Here is a 16,441-nt window from a genome sequence, read left to right on the forward strand (position 1 = left end):
GAGTCTGAAAAAGCGTGAATCATCTCTCACCAAACTTTTACTAACACGAGATTAGCAAAAGGAGCCCAAAGGGTGCCGCGCTTGGTTCTGAACCGGCCTTTTCTAGTCTCGTCGTACGTGCTTGACGTCACCGCGTTCTTGGCGATCGGAAATTCCGACAACTTTGTGTGTAGGCAAAACAAGTTTGAGCCAACATCCGTCGGAAAAAATCCTAGGATTTTGTTGTCGGAATGTCCGAACAAAGTCCGACCGTGTGTACGGGGCATTACACTTCAGATCACCCTAATTCCTGCACCTTCACACCTCTGATTTCCCCAATTCCTCTACCATCACACCTCAAATTGCCTCATTTCCTCCCCCTTCACACCTTAAACCACCCAAATTCCTCCAACTTCACACCTTAGATCAGTCCCAATTCCTGCACCTCTAAATTAGCAGGTCCAAATAGATGGTTAATTACCAGTGAAAATGAGAGCAGGAAACTCGGTGCATCTGACAACAGGACCAGCTCTAGCCTGTCTGATGTGAGGGCACAGTAAAAAAATATCAGGGGGCAGAGGATGGGAGGTCAGCAGGGCAGAAGATAGGGTCAGCAGTTTGTAGAGAGGGGTGTGCAGAGGCCAGCAGGGCAGAGAATGGGAGCATAGGAGTATACAGTGGTCAACAAAGCAGAGGACAGGGGTCAGTGGGGTGGAGAATCAAGTTCAGCAGGGTGGTCAACAAGGGTTAGCAGGGCAGAAGACAGGAGTCTGCAAGGCCATGGACAGGGGTCTGCAAGGCCATGGACAGGGGTCTGCAAGGCCGAGGACAGGGGTCAGTAAGGCAGAGAATGGGATCAGCAGGGCAGAGGAAAGGGAGTAAGCAGGGAAGAGGCTAGGGTGACTGCTGGCACTGAACAGAGCTGCTCTTCCCCACACTGCACACAGCTGAGGTTAGATTTTTTTACAGACACAACCTCAATCTGCACAGTGTAGCTCTGTGTATGTGTATGTTTTTTTTATTATTTATTTATCTTTATTGATATCACAAGGGGTTAGCAAACCCCCATGTGATAGCATTTGATAGGTAACAGGTACTCTTTGTGGAGACATTGGGCCCTTCCCCTCCAAAGCATTTAAATAAGCAGAGAGCTGCTCATTTAGATGCTTTCCTGGCTATTTCAGCCAGAGAATGATGGCTCTAAACTGAAAGTAACAAAATCATTGTGGCTTCTGATTGCATTCCATGCAGAAGCGTTTAAGGAAAAGATATTCAATGGTCTTCTCCCACCTGCCAATTTGAAGCCCTCTGATGTGGTTCCAGCCTCAGGGTAAGAGTGGGACAGCCTTGGAGCCACATAGCAGTGGTGTCCAGTAGGGGTTGGAGGACCACCCAGCCGCACTGTGCAAGTGATCGGAGGATATACAGCCAATGGATCACTTTCAATTTACAGCTGGGAGGCAGCTGAGAAAAACAAACACAAGCTGATGGCTGCTATTTCAGCTTGTGCTTAACCCTTCACTCTTTGGACATACAACGCATGTCCACACAGCTGTTTTTAGTTAAAGAATTTGTGTGAATTTGTGACCCTTTCCTTTTTTTTTGACTTGGTACATGTGCCCAATGGCAGCACTTAGCTTCCCACGCCTTTTGTTACAATAGCTTTCCTATTAGAACTAAACATGATTTTGCTAATCTTCAGCAAATTGAACCCTGGGAGATTCTCTCATCATCCCCACAAATCACAGTTGTCACGCAAACTGGCAGCTCTGTGGCAACTGTGCAGCCATCTACCAAACTCATAGTAGCCACAATGGGGGCTAATAAGTCCTTTAGACAATTGACTTGTTTTTCTGTAATACAAAAAAGAAACAAATATCCCCATCCTCTTTAAAATATATTGATCCTAACTTAGCTTTAAAATAAACCCAATGCTGTTTAAGAGACGATCTAGATATCCTCTTCTATCAGGTTTGCCAACCTCCCGCAGCATTTTTTACTGACAAAACATGGAAAATTTACTGGCGGAGCACATTTTTCTACAGGCAACCTGAGAAATTACAGAACTCCTATTGAAAACTAACACAATGAATAATTGAACAGTATAAACATGATATGGAAACATTGGCAATACCTATAACAAAGTAATTTGCTTGATTTACACTTAAAAATTCAACACAACATGAAATTATCAGCCCCTGATATTTACTTGCAGTTGCAAAAAAAATCACTGATTTTTACAAACTGTCAGTAAATTTGCTGGCGATTGGCAACCCTGTCTTCTATTACAGTCTCATCAACAGTATAAAACAGGGATCGCATATTACCTCCATCCAACCAAGCTTTCAATTTAAAGGGTCTAAGAAACTTTGATTTGAGGGCTTTTGTGATCATAATTATTTTGGCCCAAACTTTTCTGCCTATTATCTTTACAATATCAATGTAATTGTCTTTCCTAGTTAAGAAAAAAAAAATCACATATTTTAAAACACTAAGAAAACCACCTACAGCTGAAAACCTAAAGGGTTACAAGAAAGATAAAGGCTCTATAAATGTAATAAACTAAAGCAAGAAGATTGGTAAACACACTTGTATCATACTTGAGATGTATTTCCACAAGCTAGTTGAGTTACCACAATGCAGGATTCTATGAACAGACTTCACTGTGACTATTAAGATATATGTTACCTTAAGAGAAAAGCTTTTAGACCCCTGCTGGAAAGTAAAGCGAATGATTGGGGATGCAAGATTTTAAAACTTAGATCTCCACAGGAAACAATGGTTGGAATTCTGAAACAGAATAAAAAAATAGGTGTATGAAATGAAAAATAAACCATAAGGGGATAAGCAAAACAATTGAATTTAAATTGATGGATGGACAGCGAAGGAACCACTGAGGCCAAACATCAAGATTTAACATGTACTCCACTTATATTTATATTTAATCCAAGTAAACCACAGATTTGTACTGGTTTCCAATATCAGAGACCAAGAGATGGGCTCCATGCAGAGAAAATACCTTCTCCGCTAGAAAGTGATATGCCCTTGAAATAAGCATGTTGACATGAGAAATAAAAGTGTAACTATTGGAAAATTGAAATCAATTTATATAGTCTTTAAAGCAATACAGCCAAGCTCTAGACTGTCTTTCTGGCTTCCATATTACAACACTATTTTCAAGACCAGCCATTAAAGTTGATTTAGTAATGGAAAAAGTATCAACGCAATATGATATCATAAGTTTAGATTCTATACCTGGGTTTTCGTTTATAGACAATTGAAGGTGTGTAGCACATCACTGACAATGTGCGTTGTGCTAAAATATTTGTGATATTGATGCAAAGGCACTAACATAAATCAAGAGTCAACAGTAAATATGTTTCTTGAGTTACCAAGTTATTATTTCTACCCATGCTATACATCAAAAACATCTTTGTAGTGTTATTGAAGAAACTCTAACTCCTTCAAAAGATGTTAATTTTCTAATACATTACATGGTACAATAGATCATCAGTTTATATTAATTTGGTAAAACAGTGGAACAAATGAGGAGTACGGCTCTTACTGTATATATTGTCAAAATTATAGAGAAAACAGTATTTGTTATGTTCTTCACACAATGGTCATCAATGTAAAAAAAGTTCTTCAACCTTTTATTCAGTCTGCCACCATACAGTATAGAAAAAGGTTAGCAGGTGCTGCGCTACATATAGTGATATAAAATGACATAGCAAAATAACGATGAAACAAAAATGTGTACAAAATAATATATGACATGCAATCATATCAAATATAAATATCCACACTAAACCAGTGAATGTGATTTTTTTTTTAAAAAGTCCTAATGTGACATCAACAGGGAAATCATTAGAAGCGAAAGTCACAGATGTGTTGAGCTCCAGTTTTGATAGAAGGGAACCAAGCCACTCCAACCAAGAAATCACCCTGGTGTGTAAGCCGCCACCGATAAGGAGGTGAAATGCGCTTACCAGATTATATGGACTCAAATGCTATCAACACTGAGTCTAATGGGCATCCGGAGAATAAGTTCCCCCAAACTTATTGCTGTATGGCAGGTCACCAATCCAATTCCACATCAAGCAGGGTAAACTTCTCTCTCTCTTAGTAGGTCAAGCATCATAAAAGAAAGAAATCTCCACATAGTGTAAAACCATTTAAAATACTATTTATTAAAAGAATATTGCACTTACATCAAGCAGGAAGTAAACAGGCATGTCATCATACAATCCAGTAACTCTGTAATGAACACAGTCGTTAGATGAGCGTTAACCCGACATGTTTCATCTGAAAAGACATACCCCATACAGTATAAACTTGAGAAGATGAGTCTTAAAGGGTATGTATAGGCGTTACCCAAATATAACCCAACAGACCCAAATAGTTGACCAAGAGCAAACTTTAAATAAAAACCTGTGTTAGCTCAACCAACCCTATGGTAGCACATATCTATGGAACTTCACTCACCATACAAACACAATTAGCAAAAAAGATTTATTGATATCAAAGGTAAGAAAAAGACATTTAAAAAATCATACATACATTAGCATCAAAGCTATAAAAACAAAAGGACCATCTCTGGACAGGTGTTGCAAATCCCCCCAAGTTGTAGAAGCACCGAGAATGCTGTAATACAGCTGGGATGTTATCCCTAGGTCTAAACGACCTATGAAAAGTGACCCAAATGTTGAATCGAGGTAAAACTGTTATTCCAAAAAGGGAGGATAGATGCGGTCGTACCATGAAGTGAAAGCTATGAGATGATATTAATAGTTCTCCTGAACCCCTTTTGACACATTAATATGGTAGGTGCCACCTTGAGGATCTGGTAATATTTTTAGTGTATCAGTTCACCAAGAGCCCTTTCCAATTTACTAAAGGAGTTTAGAATGTTCACACTATAAATTTTGTGAATATTCACTCGTTATGTGCAAATGTGTCGATTAGTAAAATCATATGCTTCTCTCATGACTGGATAATTAAAGTGACACTTTATACAGTTTATTGGGTGCATTCCCAACCTATTTAGTAAATCAGCTCTAAAGTGTGAGCAGGATGTTGGAAATCAAGGCATTTGTTGCTGGGAAACAAATCAATATACAGTATGCATGTGGCGTGGGACAGATAGGAGTGGCGTAAAGTTCTATATTCCAGTATACAGAACTGACTATACTTCTTGAGATTTTAGTGCAGTAAAGGCTCTCTGTTTCAGCACACTGGGTTTCTGGCAGGTATTGTTCAGTACTTGCAGATATTTTAAATCCTAACACAGGCTGTATACATGCTGTATGACGCAGTGCAGTGGTGGGTAAACCCATCGATTTAACAGTTTCAAAAAACAGTTACATTCGACATGTGCCTGAAATTTAACTGTCACAATGGTTGTGCTCTCAACCAAACTGTCAAACCAACCAATGGCTGGTGTCATAACTGATCACATGTGCAGCTTCATGGCAGTTTAAGATTAAACAGAGGGCAAAATGGCAGCTTCCTTGGCTGAAATTGATAGGAGGGTTTAGGTCCCCTTTAAGGCCAAGCTGCCACATATATGCGTACAACCAACTTTGATGTTCCATGCTGGGAGCATGCTCACTTGTAGCCAACAGCCCTGTGTCTGCGCTGTCACTGACAGATCCCACTGGTAAGAGTTAAATGGATAAAATAAAGGGGAAATGTGAATGTATTTCGGAGATGTACTGAATGTGTTTTTTTTCCAGGTCAGACATACGCTTTAATATGCTGGGGCCTGTGGCCTGGTATGGTTCAGGAGGGGGGGGCACTCACTCTTCCCCAGACCTTTCCTGGCCTGCCAGGCTACATGCTCGGATTAGGGTCTGGTATGGATTCTGGGGAAACCCCACACCGTCTTTTGTTTTAAATTTTAGCATATGGTTTCCTTAACCACTTGCCGACCGCCGCACGACTATATACGTCGGCAGAATGGCACGGGCAGGCAAAAGGACTTACAGGTACGTCCTTGCCTGCCCGCGGGTGGGGGGTCCGATCGGACCCCCCCCCGGTGCCAGCGGCGGTCGGATCGAGGTCAGGGTCGATCGGAGGTGAGGGGGAGGCCACTCATTCGTGGCTCCCCCCTCGCGATCGCTCCTGGCCAATGATGTGCTTCCTCGGCTTCTGTGAATGTAAACAGAAGCCGAGGAAGTGATGTCATCTCTCCTCTAGTCGGTCTTTTCGTCCGGCGCCGAGGAGAGAAGACATCCAAGTAAGTGCACCAACACTACACATTCAGTAGAACACGCAGGCACACTTGTCACCCCCCTGTCACCCCCCAGTCACCCCCCGATCACCCCCCTGTACCCCCACACATACTGACACCAATAGCAGGTTTTTTTTTTTTTTCTGATTATTGCATTGGTGTCAGTTTGTGTCAGTTATAAGTGTTAGGGCAGTTAGGTTAGCCCCCTTTAGGTCTAGGGTACCCCCCTTAGGTCCAGGGTACCCCCCTAACCCCCCCTAATAAAGTTTTAACCCCGTGACCCCCCCCCGTCGCCAGTGTCACTAAGCGATCGTTTTTCTGATCGCTGTATTAGTGACACAGGTGACGCTAGTTAGGGAGGTAAGTATATAGGTTCGCTGTCAGTGTTTTGTAGCGACAGGGACCCCCATATACTACCTTCTAAAGGTTTTAACCCCTTGATTGCCCCCTAGTTAACCCTTTCACCAGTGATCACCATATAATTGTTACGGGTGACGCTGGTTAGTTGGTTTGTTTTTTGTAGTTTATTATAGTTTATTACAGTTTATTATAGTTTTAGGGCACCCGCCGTTTATTACCTTATAAAGGTTTAACCCCCTAATTGCCCGGCGGTGATATAACTTAAGTTTTTAGGGTCAGCTTAGGTCTGCGTCGCCCCAGGCAGCGTCAGGTTAGCGCCAGTACCGCTAACACCCACGCACGCAGCATACACCTCCCTTAGTGCTATAGTATCTGAGCGGATCGATATCTGATCCGATCAGATCTATACTCCCCAGCAGTTTAGGGTCCCCCAAAAAAACGCAGTGTTAGCGGGATCAGCCCAGATACCTGCTAGCACCTGCGTTTTGCTCCTCGGCCCAGCCCAGCCCAGCCCACCCCACCCAAGTGCAGTATCAATCGATAACTGTCACAAAACACTAAGCACACATAACTGCAGCGGTCGCAGAGTCAGGTCTGATCCCTGCGATCGCTAACAGTTTTTTGGTAGCTTTTTGAATCAATCGCTGACAGTCAGGAGCTTTTTTGCCTGTGAGTCTCACTAGTGTACCCCTAAATTTAGAGGCCAAAATGGCAAATCGAAGGTACACTAGTGAAGAGGCCTACACGTTTCTGAGTATGACAGATAGTGAAGAGGAAGTCACTCATCTGTCAAGTTCAGGCTCAGAATACGATCCTGTAGAGGACAGCGGCTCCATGACAGATAGCTCTGACGACGGAGTTGTGGTCCCTGCTAGGGTCAGGCGTACCAGACCCCGAACTTCTTCTTCTGTCCTTGAAGTGCAAGAACCGCAGGTCCCTCGTATGGAGCAGAGCAGTACTAGTGCCGCTACTCCTTCTGGTGAACTGGCAAGCACCAGCGGCCTAGTACACCCTGGTCGTACATCCAGCACTGCAGTATCACGTGGTGACGTGGCGAGTCCCATAAGTGCAGTTCAAGCTGGTGAGGTGGCAAGCACAAGTAATGTCCCGCTGCCACCAAGAAGACAAAGACAGGCCCGTCGTGCCCATAGTGCCCTTCCTGCTGCATTGGCCAATCCGAATTGGGTACCCACCACTTCTGCAGCACCCGTATTGCCCCCATTCACTGGCCAACCCGGAATTCAGGTGGAAACAGTTGATTTTACGCCACTGGATTTTTATTCACTGTTTTTCACCGAAGATCTCTATAGATCTATTGTGGACCAAAGCAATTTGTACGCTGGTCAACACATCGCCACTATTCCCCAGTCCTCCCTTGCCAGAGATTGGAGACCAATTACGGTCTCCGAATTTAAGGTCTTTCTGGGCCTTTCCCTCAACATGGGCATAACCAAAAAGAGTGAGTTGCGGTCATATTGGTCCACTGACCCAATTCACCATATGCCCGTGTTCTCTGCCTCCATGGCCAGGGCACGATACGAGCAGATTTTGCGGTTCATGCACTTCAACGACAATGAACTCTGTCGTCCTCGTGGAGACCCTGGATACGATCGGCTCTACAAAATTCGGCCCCTCGTAAACCACTTCAACCAACGTTTTGCAGACTTGTTTACCCCCCATCAAGTTGTCTGCGTTGATGAGTCCCTGATTAAATTTTCTGGCCGCTTGTCATTCAAACAGTACCTTCCCAGCAAGCGTGCCAGATACGGGGTCAAGATGTATAAGCTCTGTGACAGGGCCACAGGCTATACATGTAGATTTATGGTTTACGAGGGCAAAGATAGTCACGTAGAGCCGATCAACTGCCCTGACTACATAGGAAGCGCTGGCAAGATAGTGTGGGACTTGGTGTCACCCTTATTCGGAAAGGGGTACCACTTGTACGTGGACAATTATTACACGAGCGTGCCACTTTTTAGTCACCTTTTTGATCATCAAATTGGAGCATGTGGCACCGTGCGACCTAATCGCCGGGGCTTTCCTCAGCGGCTTGTAGATTCCCGTCTTAGGCTGGGGGAGAGAGCCTGCTTGCAGTGTAATAATTTGCTCGCTATGAAGTGGAGGGACAATAAGAATGTTTTCGTTCTTACCTCCCTTCATGCAGACACGACGACCCAAATTACTACGGCGACTGGTTTTGTGGAGAAACCCCTCTGTGTCCACGAATATAACCAAAATATGGGAGGGGTGGACCTCAACGACCAGTTGTTGGCGCCGTACCTAATTGCCCGTAAGGCCAGACGCTGGTACAAAAAAGTGTCTGTATACTTATTTCAATTGGCTTTGCTGAACGCTCATGTGCTATACAGAGCTTCAGGACGGACTGGATCCTTCCTTAAATTCCAGGAAGAGATCGTCAGAGCCCTTCTGTTTCCAGACGGTGCTCCACCTCACCTTCCCCAACCAAATGCAGTAGGCCGGCTGCATGAGAGGCATTTTCCTTATGTCCTCGAGAGTACCCCTACCCAACGAGCCCCCCAAAGAAAATGTCGTGTCTGCAGCAAGCGCGGATTTAGGCGTGACACCCGGTATTATTGTCCCTCCTGTCCTGGCAATCCTGGTCTTTGCATTGGTGAATGTTTTGAACGCTACCATACACTAGTTGAGTTTTAGCGTAGGGTACAGCACTGCACAGACTAGGACACACTTTCACAGGGTCTCCCAAGATGCCATCGCATTTTGAGAGACCCAAACCTGGAACCGTTACAGTTTTAAAAGTTACAGTTATAAAAAAAAAAAAATGTAAAAAAAAAAAAAAAAAAAGTAAAAAAAAAAAAAATACACAAAAAAAATATAAAATAAAAAAACCAAAAATAGTTGTCGTTTTTATTGTTCTCTCTCTCTCTATTTTCTCTCTATTGTTCTTCTCTTTTTTACTGTATTCTATTCTGCAATGTTTTATTGTTATGTTTTATCATGTTTGCTTTTCAGGTATGTAATTTTTTTATAGTTTAATGTGTTTTAACCATTTTTTTGTTTTCAGGTACGCCATTCAGCTGCAGCGCGGATTTATTTATCTTGACAGCAACAGCGTTTGCTCCCACGATACATAAAGCCGTGACTCCAGCGCTGTCGGAGGTGATTTCACCACCACAGTTACATACTTCAGCATATATGCCAAAGCGTGGGGGCAGCAGTGGGTGGAGGAGCGATTTGCTCCTGCCTTTTGTGGGAGGATGCCCCCATGCTTCGGCATATATATATTTTAGGTAGGCACAGGTTGCGTTAAATGTTTTATTTTTTACTATGTTTTTTTTTTTTTTGTATTTGCTTTGCAGGTATGGTAAGTATTACTGTTATACTGTAATGTTACTTTGTTTTTTGTTAACCATCATTTGCTTAGCAGGTACGCCATTCAGTTGCAGCGCGGATTTATTTATCTTGACAGCAACAGCGTTTGCTCCCACGATACATAAAGCCGTGACTCCAGCGCTGTCGGAGGTGATTTCACCACCACAGTTACATACTTCAGCATATATGCCGAAGCGTGGGGGCAGCAGTGGGTGGAGGAGCGATTTGCTCCTGCCTTTTGTGGGAGGATGCCCCCATGCTTCGGCATATATATATTTTAGGTAGGCACAGGTTGCGTTAAATGTTTTATTTTTTACTATGTTTTTTTTTTTTGTATTTGCTTTGCAGGTATGGTAAGTATTACTGTTATACTGTAATGTTACTTTGTTTTTTGTTAACCATCATTTGCTTAGCAGATACGCCATTCAGTTGCAGCGCGGATTTATTTATCTTGACAGCAACAGCGTTTGCTCCCACGATACATAAAGCCGTGACTCCAGCGCTGTCGGAGGTGATTTCACCACCACAGTTACATACTTCAGCATATATGCCGAAGCGTGGGGGCAGTGGGTGGAGGAGCAATTTGCTCCTGCCTTTTGCGGGAGGATGCCCCCATGCTTCGGCATATATAAATGGTGCATGTATGCCCATCATTAGAAGTGGGTGGATGAAGGGAGGTATTCTAATGGTGGGCATACCCACCGATCAATATCTTTTTTTCGTTCAGCCCACAGGCTGCATGAAAAAAAAGTTTACAATATATGCCCAACAAGGACCAGCAACGTACTGGTATGTTGCTGGACTTTGAGTGGTTATACCAGAATGATGCCTGCAGGTTTAGGTATCATCTTGGTATCATTCTTTTCAGCCAGCGGTCGGCTTTCATGTAAAAGCAATCCTAGCGGCTAATTAGCCTCTAGACTGCTTTTACAAGCAGTGGGAGGGAATGACCCCCCCCCCCACCGTCTTCCATGTTTTTCTCTGGCTCTCCTGTACCAACAGGGAACCTGAGAATGCAGCCGGTGATTCAGCCAGCTGACCATAGAGCTGATCAGAGACCAGAATGGCTCCAAACATCTCTATGGCCTAAGAATCCGGAAGCTACGAGCATTTCATGACTTAGATTTCGCCGGATGTAAACAGCGCCATTGGGAAATTGGGAAAGCATTTTATCACACCGATCTTGGTGTGGTCAGATGCTTTGAGGGCAGAGGAGAGATCTAGGGTCTAATAGACCCCAATTTTTTCAAAAAAGAGTACCTGTCACTACCTATTGCTATCATAGGGGATATTTACATTCCCTGAGATAACAATAAAAATGATTAAAAAAAAAAAAAAATGAAAGGAACAGTTTAAAAATAAGATAAAAAAGCAAAAAAATAATAAGGAAAAAAAAAAAAAAAAAAAAAAAGCACCCCTGTCCCCCCCTGCTCTCGCACAAAGGCGAACGCAAGCGTCGGTCTGGCGTCAAATGTAAACAGCAATTGCACCATGCATGTGAGGTATCACCGCGAAGGTCAGATCGAGGGCAGTAATTTTAGCAGTAGACCTCCTCTGTAAATCTAAAGTGGTAACCTGTAAAGGCTTTTAAAGACTTTTAAAAATGTATTTAGTTTGTCGCCACTGCACGTTTGTGCGCAATTTTAAAGCATGTCATGTTTGGTATCCATGTACTCGGCCTAAGATCATCTTTTTTATTTCATCAAACATTTGGGCAATATAGTGTGTTTTAGTGCATTAAAATGTTAAAAAGTGTGTTTTTTCCCCAAAAAATGCGTTTGAAAAATCGCTGCGCAAATACTGTGTGAAAAAAAAAAAATGAAACACCCACCATTTTAATCTGTAGGGCATTTGCTTTAAAAAAATATATAATGTTTGGGGGTTCAAAGTAATTTTCTTGCAAAAAAAATAATTTTTTCATGTAAACAAAAAGTGTCAGAAAGGGCTTTGTCTTCAAGTGGTTAGAAGAGTGGGTGATGTGTGACATAAGCTTCTAAATGTTGTGCATAAAATGCCAGGACAGTTCAAAACCCCCCCAAATGACCCCATTTTGGAAAGTAGACACCCCAAGCTATTTGCTGAGAGGCATGTCGAGTCCATGGAATATTTTATATTGTGACACAAGTTGCGGGAAAAAGACAAATTTTTTTTTTTTTTTTTTTTTTTTGCACAAAGTTGTCACTAAATGATATATTGCTCAAACATGCCATGGGAATATGTGAAGTTACACCCCAAAATACATTCTGTTGCTTCTCCTGAATACGGGGATACCCCATGTGTGAGACTTTTTGGGAGCCTAGCCGCGTACGGGACCCCGAAAACCAAGCACCGCCTTCAGGCTTTCTAAGGGCGTAAATTTTTGATTTCACTCTTCACTGCCTATCACAGTTTCGGAGGCCATGGAATGCCCAGATGGCATAAACCCCCCCCAAATGACCCCATTTTGGAAAATAGACACCCCAAGCTATTTGCTGAGAGGTATAGTGAGTATTTTGCAGACCTCACTTTTTGTCACAAACTTTTGAAAATTGAAAAAAGAAAAAAAAAATACGTTTTTCTTGTCTTTCTTCATTTTCAAAAACAAACGAGAGCTGCAAAATACTCGCCATGCCTCTCAGCAAATAGCTTGGGGTGTCTACTTTCCAAAATGGGGTCATTTTGGGGGGTTTTGTGCTATCTTGGCATTTTATGGCCTTCGAAACTGTGATGGGTAGTGAGGAGTGAAATCAAAAATTAACGCCCTTAGAAATCCTGAAGGCGGTGATTGGATTTCGGGGCCCCGTATGAAGCTAGGCTCCCAAAAAGTGCCACTCATGTGGTATCCCCATACTCAGGAGAAGCAGCAGAATGTATTTTGGGGTGTAATTCCACATATGCCCATGGCCTGTGTGAGCAATATATCATTTAGTGACAACTTTGTGCAAAAAAAAAAAAAAAATTGTCACTTTCCCGCAACTTGTGTCAAAATATAAAATATTCCATGGACTCACCATGCCTCTCAGCAAATAGCTTGGGGTGTCTACTTTCCAAAATGGGGTCATTTGGGGGGGTTTTGTGCCATCTTGGCATTTTATGGCCTTCAAAACTGTGATAGGTAGTGAGGAGTGAAATCAAAAATGTATGCCCTTAGAAATCCTGAAGGCGGTGCTTGGTTTTCGGGGCCCCGTACGCGGCTAGGCTCCCAAAAAGTCCCACACATGTGGTATCCCCGTACTCAGGAGAAGCAGCATAATGTATTTTGGGGTGTAATTCCACATATGCCCATGGCATGTTTGAGCAATATATCATTTAGTGACAACTTTGTGCAAAAAAAAAAAAAAATTGTCACTTTCCCGCAACTTGTGTCAAAAAATAAAATATTCCATGGACTCAACATGCCTCTCAGCAAATAGCTTGGGGTGTCTACTTTCCAAAATGGGGTCATTTGGGGGGGTTTTGTGCCATCTTGGCATTTTATGGCCTTCAAAACTGTGATAGGTAGTGAGGAGTGAAATCAAAAATTTATGCCCTTTGAAATCCTGAAGGCGGTGCTTGGTTTTCGGGGCCCCGTACGCGGCTAGGCTCCCAAAAAGTCCCACACATGTGGTATCCCCATACTCAGGAGAAGCAGCTGAATGTATTTTGGGGTGCAATTCCACATATGCCCATGGCTTGTGTGAGCAATATATCATTTAGTGACAACTTTTTGTAATTTTTTTTTTTTTTTATTTATTTTTTATTTTTTTGTCATTATTCAATCACTTGGGACAAAAAAAATAAATATTCAATGAGTTCAACATGCCTCTCAGCAATTTCCTTGGGGTGTCTACTTTCCAAAATGGGGTCATTTGGGGGGGTTTTGTACTGCCCTGCCATTTTAGCACCTCATGAAATGACATAGGCAGTCATAAACTAAAAGCTGTGTAAATTCCAGAAAATGTACCCTAGTTTGTAGACGGTATAACTTTTGCGCAAATCAATAAATATACGCTTATTGACATTTTTTTTACCAAAGACATGTGGCTGAATACATTTTGGCCTAAATGTATGACTAAAATTGAGTTTATTGGATTTTTTTTATAACAAAAAGTAGAAAATATCATTTTTTTTCAAAATTTTCGGTCTTTTTCCGTTTATAGCGCAAAAAATAAAAACAGCAGAGGTGATCAAATACCATCAAAAGAAAGCTCTATTTGTGGGAAGAAAAGGACGCAAATTTCGTTTGGTTACAGCATTGCATGACCGCGCAATTAGCAGTTAAAGCGACGCAGTGCCAAATTGTAAAAAGTGCTCTGGTCAGGAAGGGGGTAAATCCTTCCGGGGCTGAAGTGGTTAAAATCCATACTAGACCAAAAGCACCTGAGTCATCAGTTGTTAAGGATGCCGTGACCGGCTTTCCGGGCCCCGCTCCTTAACAACCAGCTTTTACTGCTCCCTGATTGGGCAAAGCTTTGCCTAATCGGGGCGCAGAATGCACTGTGCAGATTGGGGTGTTCCCCGAACGGAGCGAACAGCCAATGTTCGGCCCAACAAAAAAAACATATTTTTACATATATGTTGCTAGCCAACAGTGACTTTTGTTTCCCACTGTCTTACTGTTTACCTAACATTTATATACCCTAGTTCCTTCTCTTCTTTGTTGTATGTAGGTTAATCCATTTGTCTCTTTGGTGCATATGAAGAATGCATATCAATACAATGTACAGTATTAAATGGGACTGGCATAGATTTACAATTATACAATAAATATCATACATTGATATATATATATATATTTTAGAAAGGGCAAATATTTTATTAAGATCAAATAATTTTCATCTCATTGATATTAATGGCCCAATTTTGGCTTCTTGAAGTTTGGTTTGAAATTCTTCCCTAATGAATAATTGCTGACTTTAAAAAAACAAAATGATATCTCTCTCTCACTCCTTCCTATTTAGTATATTGCCAATTTATTCACACATAATCTTCAAAATAGTTATATCTTAAAATCAAAAAGATGGAAAAGAGGTTTAAAGTGTACTCAGGAGTATTTATATGCAGACATAAAAAGTATATTAAACACTACAAAAGTACAAAACACCAACTTTTCTTTTAAAACGAGAAAGTGTCATCTTAATATTCAATCACCAGATAACACCCCACCAAAATATAAACTAAAAAAAAAGAATCATGTAAATCTTGTAAAAGAAATTGTAAATTCTGCATATAACTGTATTCTATTTTGTATGCTTTGCCTATGTATTGCACACTGCGCTCATTGGGGTTACTTTACTAAAGGCAAATAGACTGTGCATCTTGCAAAGTGCAGTTGCTCCAGAGCTTAGTAAATGAAGTAAGGCTTTACTTTGCAAAGAATACCCAATCATGTGCAAGGAAAATAAAAAAACAGCATTTTTGCTTGCACATGATTGGAGGATGGAAGTCAGCAGAGTTTCTGCTCATTTTCTAAGCTCTGGAGCAACGGCACTAGAAATATTTTGATGACATGTTTTCACTCTTTCAAGTCCTGATTAGAAATTAGCCTGCCTATGTATCACCCCTTGTTACCATAAAAGTACAATTGTAATTTTAATGTGACACCTACGTAAACATGTGTATAAAAAACTTCAGTTGCACTGAATAAACAGAACAGCCATTTGGAAAGATGCTAAGGTATATATTTCTGTGTCTGTTCCCTACTGCAGTAGTTATTAATAATTTGTCCCATGATGTAAATCCATCCCACGCTGTTCGACGAGCCAAAAAAAGAAAAAGATGCAACAGCTTCGACTCCATGGGAGGCTCCCGCCGAGTGACACTTCTTCTCGGTGACAGTATAGCTGAGGGCGGAGCCACCCAGTGATGTATATGGATGACCCCGCCCCCTCTGATGCCACATGACATCAGAGGAAGGCAGGGTCACCCGTGTATGTCACCGAGTGGCCCCGCCCTCAGCTATATAACAGCTGTCACTGAAAAGAAGCATCACTCGACGGGAGCCTCCCATGGAGGCAGAGCTGTTGGGGCTTTTTTTTTCTTTTTTCAGTCTGTCGGGCAGCGTGGGATGGATGTACATCGTGGGACATTTTTATTTTTTATCTTTTAATAAAGGACTTGTCTCAAAGTGTAGAGAAGGGAATAACATTGTAGAATTTATGGAGCAATGGGTGCTAGAAAAATTAGAAAATATTTTTTTTTTCTCCCATTGAGCGAGCACACAGGATCCCGTTTAGACCACCTCCTCTGGGAAAATTTGCCCGACCTATTATTAGTAAGATGCTGCATTATAGAGACACAGATAAAATTCTGGCTATAGCCTGAATAAAAGGCAATGTGGAAATAAATGGATCAAAAATCTCATTTTATCCAGATTACTCGGTGAAGTGCAGAAAATGAGAGCTCAATATTCAGAGGTCAAAAAGCGACTTCACAATCTGCAACTGACCTACGCAATGTTGTATCCAGATTGTAGCTAGAGATGAAACAATTTTTTTTTATAATCCCAAGGCTGCCACTAGGGATGCACCGATACCATTTTTTTTACAATGAGTATAAGTA

Source organism: Aquarana catesbeiana, linkage group LG04 (genome assembly GCF_042186555.1).
Source record: "Aquarana catesbeiana isolate 2022-GZ linkage group LG04, ASM4218655v1, whole genome shotgun sequence".
NCBI lineage: Eukaryota > Metazoa > Chordata > Amphibia > Anura > Ranidae > Aquarana > Aquarana catesbeiana.